At 57.0% G+C, this 10,000-nt stretch overlaps 1 non-coding gene and 1 pseudogene across 1 annotated transcript; both read right to left on the bottom strand.

The window, feature by feature from the left end:
- Positions 1 to 5,783: 5,783 nt before the first annotated feature.
- LOC146724435 (large subunit ribosomal RNA) lies at positions 5,784 to 8,115 on the bottom strand (annotated as a pseudogene).
- Positions 8,116 to 9,176: 1,061 nt separating this feature from the next.
- On the bottom strand, positions 9,177 to 9,331 carry LOC114935729 (5.8S ribosomal RNA). Its single transcript, XR_003820553.2, has one exon. It is a non-coding gene; the product is annotated as a 5.8S ribosomal RNA (ribosomal RNA).
- Between the last annotated feature and the right edge of the window lie 669 nt (positions 9,332 to 10,000).

Consider the following 10,000-nt stretch of genomic DNA (forward strand, 5'->3'; position numbering starts at 1 on the left):
GGAGCAACGACGAGGATACCGATGATGATGATGTTCCTGAAAAGAAAAGAGTTACTTGTGAGCCATTTGGTCAGTGACGCCGACTCGTAGCAATGCAGTGTGTAAGCCTGAGGGTGGAGGACCTGAAAATAATAAGCTCCCTTCCTTCGCCGCGGCGTGTTGCTTCAGAATCTTGGGGAGTTTTTGGGGTTCCCGGCACTACTCGGGAAACCTTTTACGCTTGTGGACACTCGCTGGCCATGATGTGGCTGGAGGTCCCGCCCATTCTTTTCAACCCCTTGCTTTGTTGTCCCCAGGGCCGCACCCATTTGCATTTTACGTTTTCTGTCAGTCTCAACACGCGTCGCGGCAGCCCCCGACAGCGACGCCGAAGCGCACCCTAGGGGCCGAGTCCCCACGCGGCGTGTTGCTTTGCAATCCTACATTGGGTTCAACTGGGTCCTTAAGGCGTGTTGCCTTTAGCCCTTTTTTGAAACCCACCGCGTGGCCAGCCTCGTGAGTTGCACCGAAGTGCATCCCCGGGGGGCCAAGTCGCCACGCGGCGTGTTGCTTTTCAATCTTGCGATGGGTTCCAACTGGGTCCTTAAGGCGTGTTGCCTTTAGCCCTTTTTGAAACCCACCGCGTGGCCAGCCCCGTGAGTTGCACCGGAGTGCACCCCAAGGGCCGAGTCGCCACGTACTGCTTTTACGGATGCTTTGCTGACTTCCAACGCACACTGCCTGACTTCCTTCCGTCCTCAAGGTCTGGGCCCATAGCCCGTGGGACCGGGTCCATTTTGCACTCAGTCTGGGTGACTGCCCCTTCGGACAACTCCCGGCGAACCTCCCTGCGTGCCGCATGCCGCAGAGAGAAACACCGGGTGTTCTTAGATTGTTCCACTGCATGTCCGATCCATCGAGCCGGTTTCCAGCCACAAACGTATGCGGCGTCCCGTTAGGGACACGCTTGCGACCTTCGCCCCGACACTCGACAGACCCGGCATGCGCGCCTGGGAACAATCCGTATTTTCGAGGCTCCCAGAGTTTGTAAGGGGAAGCGGCGAGCTCCGGGCCGAACACTCTGGGGCCAAGTCTTAGGACACCAGTTTTTGGGCTATCGGTTTGTTTACTAATTTTGCGTTTTCATTTCCTAGACTGTTTGTCTAGAGTTTGTACTGGTCAATCTAGTCATTCGCAGTTTCACTTTTATTTTAAACTCTCCTCCGACTCCTCGACATTCACGCCTCGGCCCCGTCTCTGCGTGCGAAACAAGCAAGAGGGAGCCACGCTACTACACACTAGGTGTGCGCGCCACATATGAGCCATTCGGTCTTGCGACTCCGACTCGTGGCAATGCTGTGCTAATAAGTAGATAGGGACAGTGGGAATCTCGTTAATCCATTCATGCGCGTCACTAATTAGATGACGAGGCATTTGGCTATGTTTCGTCTACGGTGCGCGACGACTGCTACAAAATCACAGTCGCCAAGTCGCCACCGACAACGATATTGCAGAGCTGTTTACTGTTGGTGTTCGCAGTCAACACCCTGGAGCGTGAAGGTCGGAGCTAGCCACAGGCAGCTCGTACTACTTCACCTCGACCATTCACGCAATCATTCAAACTCGCGCGATTGATGCGGAGGCCCCCAACTCTACGCGCCATCCATCATGCACCACCAGATGAGGCCACGTTCCGCCTTCCTTCGTTATAACGCGATGTCATTGCGTTAAAACGTTTCCAGTTCAGCCATGAGCCCCACAAAACTCGAGTCGTCAACGTTCGGAGCTGGGCGGACGTTAAACCCAGCTCTCGCAACTCAGACTCGCTTCGCGAGCTCCAGACACCTCGCCACGAAATTGTAATGGCGGTAAAACGAACATTATTTCGAGGTACTCCTGTGCGCTCCGCCACAGCGGCTGCCAGATCATTACATGATCGGTACTTCTCCACCTTACGCTCGTGGGACATCTCCAACGCGGTTTCGCTAGACACTACTTGCGCGTCTACGACCACTGCCTCACCACCCTTAGCGATGGTCAGGTCGGGCCGCCTCCGGCCGGCAGACGTCGAATACGCTTGTTCCGCATCGACGCGCCATCCCTTCTGCTGTAAATAGCCACCAACTTGACGGCATAGGTCGTCATGCCGCAGGATTCTCCCTCCGTGCGTTCTGAAGCAGCGTTGCACGCAGTGAGCCGGCGTCTCGGTTTCGGGACAACCGGCACGACAGCGATTATCGCGCCCATCACGACCTCGGGAGCATCTCGCTCTAGACGGTATGCAGTTAGCCCGTATGTGGTGATAGTGCACGTAGTCGGCACCTGGGATGGCATCGGCGCCAGCCGATACCCAGTAGGAGCTCAGGTTGGAGGCCGCAACCTCTCTGAGTCCACTCCCATCGCACGACTCGCGCAACCAGGCCGCACACTGCTGTCTGAGCTCAGCGGTTGTAGTCACTCTATGGCCCCGCACTCGCATCTGGTTTTCACACCAGACAAGCTGCCTAGCCACATACGTGGTTTCGGCAGCCGCGCATGCTGCGGGCAGAGTACTCCGACACAACCGCTGCAGTCGGTTATGCTTCAGAATTGGGATCAAAGTTCTCAATAGAGGCATTCCAAGCCCGCCACTCTGTATCGGCGCATGCAGGTATCCAGCAGGAACATCATGGGGAAAACGCAGCCATCGTCGCACCGCAGTGCGTACGATGATATCCTTACCCTTGAGGGTTTTGGCCGAGACCGTACCCACTGTCCATCGGTGATAATACCGTGGAAGGAGACAGTCACGCAACAACCTCAGCCGCTGTTGCGGCTTAAGAGGTGCCCTCGTGAGTTGCTCGATGGCCTGAGCTAAGGGTGGATCGCTTGCGAGTTCCCTAGCACCTGTGTACTCGCAGGCCAGATACGTCCAGACATCGACCAGGGATCTTTGCGGTATCATCGCTCCCCCCACGGTGAAATAAGGTGTGGTGTCCACCTTCACCTTCTTGTCTCTGCCGGACGCCACCATGGACAGCACTCCGGTCTTTCTCGCGTTGATCTCGAGCCCATTTCGCATAAAGGCGTCATGAAGCCGTGTCAAGTTCTCCTGCAGCCCATCTCTGGTAGAGGCCAGGAGCACAATGTCGTCTGCGTAGCCCAGTGCATTGATAAGCCGGCCACCCAACCGATAGCCAACGTCCTCCGAGAGAATTCCTAGTGCTCTATCTACGACCAGATTGAACAGCAGGGGCGACAACGGATCACCCTGTCTCACGCCACGGCCGATCTTGATGGCCGACACTTCCTTAGCGCTGACCCCCTGCAACTCGGTCAGCGCATTCGAATAGACAGCCCTTACGTACTCTCTAAACTCCCGAGGGAGCCCCAGCTCATCGAGAGTCGTATGAATAGCAGCATGCGCAACCGTATCGAAAGCTTTCGACAGATCGACGCACGCCACATGCAGAGAACGACAGCGCCTCCGGGCGTCCCAAAGCACGGATGAAAGGACTGTGACGTTCTCACATACCCCGTCCACCGGCCGGAACCCCCTTTGGCGCCTGTCGAAGATGTCGAGGGCTGCCAATCTCTTTGCCAATATCTTGTGGAAGTGTCTTATTATAACGGATCCTATGCTGAGAGGTCGGTACTCCGTCGGACCTGGCCGATCGGACATACCCCCCTTCTCAAGGAATACCGTTCTGGTTGTGGCGATTGATGAGGGAATCGTCTCTGCCAGGAGCAGCAGATTGAACAGAAGCGCACGAAGAATCGCAGGAACAGCGTTCCACATCCTCGGCGTAATCTGGTCCAATCCGGGCGCAGTGCCAGTCCTTACGGAAATCCTGTTCACCTCTGCAGGTGTTACAGGATCCCAGAGCAAGGTCTTATCCGCCACAGGAACTGGATCCGTGGCAGCGCCATCGCCGAGACCTTCGAGGTGAATTCCTCTCGGGCCCGACGTACGGCCCCGGCCAGCACTCGCAGCCTGTGCCGCCTCCCCAAACGACTCACGCAAGTCCGTCATGTCTCCATCCGCACCGCTGGAGGCCTCCATAATGGGGCGCCAGCAGTTAAGGAATTCGACAGCAGACGGCCTCTCGCGCACCGAGTCGCCCTCGAGGATACGCGACAAACAGGACTTCTTGTTCTTTCTGTAGAGGGATTGCACAATTGCATACTCCCTCTTTCTCTTCTGCTCCTTGCTCTCTTGTTTAACTGGAGGACAGTGCTTCTTTGCCGAAACGCGTTGCGGAGGGCGCACTTGTAGCGGCCGAGGGAAGATCATGCCCAGCCATCTTTCGATAGCCAAGACGTCGACCCTCCCCGCCGTCAGAGCATCTCTTGCCGTGCCAGCAAGAGTATCAGCCTCGTAGCTACGGAACGCCGCACTCTGCTCTACGAGTGATTGTATCTTGTCCCGCAGCCTCTGAGAACTTTGTTCAGGGGGAGGCTGATGTGCGCTTTGATCGTCAGTACTAGCCTCAATGGCCGCAGGAATGGTGTCGGCTCGTGTCATCACCACACCATCCCTATCGCCCTCATCGATCACAATCGCGCGACGCGATTGGATCTCTTGGCAGAAGTCTCTAACCATCACTCGGTAAGGCTCCTGTCGCCGTTTACCCTTGATGGCTTCGAGACTCCTATTGGGGAACCTTGTCTCCAGATACTGGTTAATGAAAGGTTCCCCGGCTAAGGTGCCTTCAGCCTCAGCGCGTGCCATGAGTCTAGTTTCCTCCACTGACCATCTGGCCTTTACGCGGTCGACATTGATAGCACTGTTGGCTTGTAGTGGGTGTGCACGTACTTTGTGGACACCAAGACCACGCATGTTCCGGAATCTCGCCGAGCAATGCTCACAGCTGACCATCTCCTCCTCTAGGCTGTCCACTTCAGCCTGGCTGGTCCTTATAGTGATTCGCGACGGACCAGCTGCGACCCCGTCAGGGTCCTCCGCACCTCTCGCGCGCTCACTCAAGCGAGCACTCGCACGCAGACCCCGGGCCATCCGAGAACCCGGGACATCAGAATCATTCTTAGCTTTATTCATAATTTACTGCGTGTAGGGGGGCAAACGGATTGACAACCGAGAGCCCCCCAAGAAACCCCGGTCTTTCTTGGCCCCACAACTCACCATGACCGTAGGCGCATGGGCCGAAGCCCTTAGGGGCGCACTTCGCTGTACACTCGCTTAGTCGACACCTACCGAGTCTAAACTTCCAAAGTAGGCCGTTTCCGGGAGCACCACGAGGAGGTGGAGGTACAACTTGGACGTGAGAGGCTGAAGGTCCTTACTAGAGGACTTCGTTGGCGCATCACGAACCAACCACGACTCTCTCTAAGTACCATCGCGGCGTGTTGCTTTGAGGACCGAGAGAGTCATAGTTACTCCCGCCGTTTACCCGCGCTTGCTTAAATTTCTTCACGTTGACATTCAGAGCACTGGGCAGAAATCACATTGCGTCAACACCCGCGAGGGCCATCGCAATGCTTTGTTTTAATTAGACAGTCGGATTCTCCTAGTCCGTGCCAGTTCTGAGCTGAGCGTTGAATGGCGGCCGAAGAGGACGACCACGACGGCTCGCGCCGCCACGGAAGCCTCGCAGCAAGGAAGATCCGCGGGAGGCCAAGGCACGGGACCGAGCTCGGATCCCGGGACCGGCGCGAGAACGCCGACCGTTCACCTCGCCCAGGCCCGGCACGTCAGCCAGACCCGCTTCCCGACCAAGCCCGACACGCCCCGCTCCTCAGAGCCAATCCTTATTCCGAAGTTACGGATCCAATTTGCCGACTTCCCTTACCTACATTATTCTATCGACTAGAGGCTCTTTACCTTGGAAACCTGCTGCGGATATGGGTACGAACCGGCGCGACACCTCCACGTGGCCCTCTCCTGGATTTGCAAGGTCCGAGGGGAAGATCCGGACACCGCCGCAACTGCGGTGCTCTTCGCGTTCCAAACCCTATCTCCCTGCTAGAGGTTTCCAGGGAACTCGAACGCTTATACAGAAAAGAAAACTCATCCCGGATCTCCCGACGGCGTCTCCAGGTCATTTTGGGTTACCCCGACGAACACTCTTACGAGGGCCCGAATTGTATGCGGTTCCGCTGCCGGGTTCCGGAATAGGAACCGGATTCCCTTTCGCCCGACGGGCGTGTGTGTTTCGTATAATATTTATTATTATTTCTCGACACTCGAGTATATTGTACGCCGTCATTAACATAGGATTTCTCCTAGGGCTTAGGATCGACTGACTCGTGTGCAACGGCTGTTCACACGAAACCCTTCTCCACGTCAGTCCTCCAGGGCCTCGCTGGAGTATTTGCTACTACCACCAAGATCTGCACCGACGGCGGCTCCAGGCAGGCTCGCGCCCAGACCCTTCTGCGCTCACCGTCGCGACCCTCCTACTCGTCAGGGCTTCGTGACGACGCGAGAGAAGACTAACGCCCGCTCCCGGTTGCCGCCCCACTTGCCGCTGACGGCAGAGTATAGGCTCGACGCTTCAGCGCCATCCATTTTCAGGGCTAGTTGCTTCGGCAGGTGAGTTGTTACACACTCCTTAGCGGATTCCGATTTCCATGGCCACCGTCCTGCTGTCTTAAGCAACCAACGCCTTTCATGGTGTCCCATGAGCGTCGAGTTGGGCGCCTTAACTCTGCGTTTGGTTCATCCCACAGCGCCAGTTCTGCTTACCAAAAATGGCACACTTGGCACTCTGATCCGAAGATGCTCGTAGCTTCATAATTCAAGAAAGCCAGAGATCTCACCCATTTAAAGTTTGAGAATAGGTTGAGGTCGTTTCGGCCCCAAGGCCTCTAATCATTCGCTTTACCAGATGAGACTCGCGCGCGTTCCGTGCGGAACGGCCGAGTGCCAGCTATCCTGAGGGAAACTTCGGAGGGAACCAGCTACTAGATGGTTCGATTAGTCTTTCGCCCCTATACCCAGTTCCGACGATCGATTTGCACGTCAGAATCGCTACGGACCTCCATCAGGGTTTCCCCTGACTTCGTCCTGACCAGGCATAGTTCACCATCTTTCGGGTCCCAACGTGTACGCTCTGGGTGCGCCTCTTCTCGCGATGAGAACGAGACGCCCCGGGAGTGCGAGGCCGCATCGCGACGCGGCCCATCCTCCCTAGGTCGACGGCCAGGGCCGACCTTCACTTTCATTACGCCTTTAGGTCTCGCGACAAGTCCCAATGGCTCGCGTACATGTTAGACTCCTTGGTCCGTGTTTCAAGACGGGTCCTAAGAGTACCCAAAGCAGTTGCGTCGCCGACCGGTATCGGTCTCCCGCGAGACCGCGGGAGACGTTCGCAGGCCTGTCGAAGGTGTACCGTACTGTAACCAACAGCGGGCCAGGACCGGGGACGGCGCGAAGTCCGTAACCTCCGAGTACCGTGGCGCGCGCTTGCGACGGTCTCCACGCACCGTGAATAGTGCGGCCTGATACCTTGCGCGTACCGCCGAGCAGCCGGCCGGGCGACCGAGGGTTTGTCGCGTGCCGTTTTACCGGCGACGCGACAGACACCGCACCCGGGCCGTAGACCGACACCCAGCGGGTCGCGACGTTCTACTTGGGGAGAAGTGCACGACGACGAGCGCCGGACATCGGCGCACGGTAGCGTGCCCGCGCGCGAGCCGCAAGGACTCCGCGGGACATCGCCGACCGACGCGAAGCCAGCGCCGCTGACGATGAATCTCCCCGTTCGATCTTTTGGGTTTCTTAGGTTTACCCCTGAACGGTTTCACGTACTCTTGAACTCTCTCTTCAAAGTTCTTTTCAACTTTCCCTCACGGTACTTGTTCGCTATCGGTCTCGTGGTCGTATTTAGCCTTAGATGGAGTTTACCACCCACTTAGAGCTGCACTCTCAAGCAACCCGACTCTAAGGAGAGATCCTCCCGAGGCGCGCACCGGTCGCTACGGGCCTGGCACCCTCTACGGGTAAGTGGCCCCATTCAAGATGGACTTGGACGCGACGCGGCACCTCGGGATAAGCGGATCCTCCCAAACACCACATTTCCCGGCGGCGGAACCGCGGGATTCGGTGCTGGGCTCTTTCCTGTTTGCTCGCCGCTACTAAGGAAATCCTGGTTAGTTTCTTTTCCTCCGCTTAATAATATGCTTAAATTCAGCGGGTAATCTCGCCTGCTCTGAGGTCGTCGCATAGTGAGTTTTCGTAGCCGTTTGCCCCCTCCGCGTCACTCATCGTCGTCTCTCCTCTATAATATATATTATAAGAGGGAGAGAGAGAGAGCGTCGAACGAGAGAGCAGCAGCGGCAGCACACGAAATACGCGAGAAGGCAAATCGCCGGGGCGCTAACCGCACACACACTCGTTGGTGGTAATGGAGACGATATATCGCGGGGTTCGAGATTCTCGGCTCTCCCTTCTCTTTTATATACGAAATTCGGGCGGAATCGATTCGACGAGTACACGACGCGGCGCGCCGGTCCCCTTTTTTCGCTTTACGAAAATTTCGTGGACTCGGACACGCGGTCGGCTCGCGATTCAAAACCCTTCTCCGTAAAGAGGTAAAGGATTACGAATGCTCTCTCCGCCGGACGACGACGCGCCGTATATTTCTCCGTAATACCGTTATGTGTGCGGGCAAGGGCGCCTCGGCATAAGACGCTCGAGCGCTATCGCACCGAGAGACGCGGCACAGAGTGCGAGAGCAGTCCGGTCAGTCTGTGTGATGTACGGAGAGGAGAGACGGTGAGACAAGCGCTACCTACTTTCGGGAGACAACGACGCACGCGCCGCTCTAGGGAAAGCGGTGCCATTCACCGTCCTGACCCTTTTTTTGGCCGTTTGTTGCTCCCTTCGCGCGCGCTCTTACTCTCATCCCATTTCTCCTCGGCTCTCGCGTACACACACGACTTGGATACACAAACACGCTCCCCCTCTTAATTCGCGCAGCATTCTCTGGGCGCGCGTTCGCCAACGTTTTACACGCTTGTGCGCTTCTCCTCCTCATTATTATTATTATTATTTCGGTGTGTCATTTCAGACGACGCCAGGATTTGCACCGCGGCCGGTCGGCGCGGCACAGACACCTCGGGCGAACGTCCAACGATCGCTCGTACGCCCATTGTAAGCGTTGCACAGGGCACAGGCGACGCGCGCGCCATTCTCTGGTCGCCCGCGTCGTGGCCGTACGCGCTTTTCGGGCGCAAGCAGTTTAGGGGTACTAAAACGACCCTCAGCCAGGCGTGGTCCGGGAATTGTATCCGTGGACCGCAATGTGCGTTCGAAATGTCGATGTTCATGTGTCCTGCAGTTCACAAGTTAACGCGCAATTAGCTGCGTTCTTTATCGACCCACGAGCCAAGTGATCCACCGTTCAGGGTAATCGTTCGAAATTTTTGCGTTCGCGAAGAAACGCGCTTCTCGTTCAACCATCGTGGTCTCTTCTCTCGGACGAGAGAGAGAGAATAATCGTGGTGGCTCTTCGATCAGCCTGTCCGCGCGCGTCCGAGGACGCGCGCGGACCGCCGCCTCCCGCCAGGGAAGGCTACGGCACAAAGATAGAGTTCTGTGTTTCTCGTTCGGAGCGTCTCTCCCGCAACGGGAGAGCCGGGGCGGAAGCTCTTTGAAGAAACCGTCGGACCGACACAGTTGACAGATTGGTCGAAATATCATCGATCCCTTCTCTGTGTTATATATATATATTATAATAATATATGGGGGTCCTCTCGCTCGGCACTCGCGGTCGCACACCGTGTGTTCTCGGCACGTTGACCGCTGCCCCGCGACAACGGGGAGGGCGCGCGTCGACGAACGTCGTGGGTGCTGCACACACGCGTGCGCGGGCATAGGTTACCACCGGTTCGCGCTCAACGCCGAATCGACGCTCTGCGTGTGTGTATGGCCGGAGAATGGCACACACACGAGCGTGATCGCGAAGCGTCTCGCTCCGAATCGTCGTCGAACACCGCCGGGCGCGCTGCTCTGCTTGCCGACTACTTTCGGTCAGAGAGGCGCGACGGCGTCCGTCGTTATATCAAAACACAACAACAA

This window comes from Nylanderia fulva, unplaced genomic scaffold (assembly GCF_048542155.1).
Source record: "Nylanderia fulva isolate GAGA-0341 unplaced genomic scaffold, ASM4854215v1 Scaffold1315, whole genome shotgun sequence".
NCBI classification, from domain to species: Eukaryota; Metazoa; Arthropoda; class Insecta; order Hymenoptera; family Formicidae; genus Nylanderia; species Nylanderia fulva.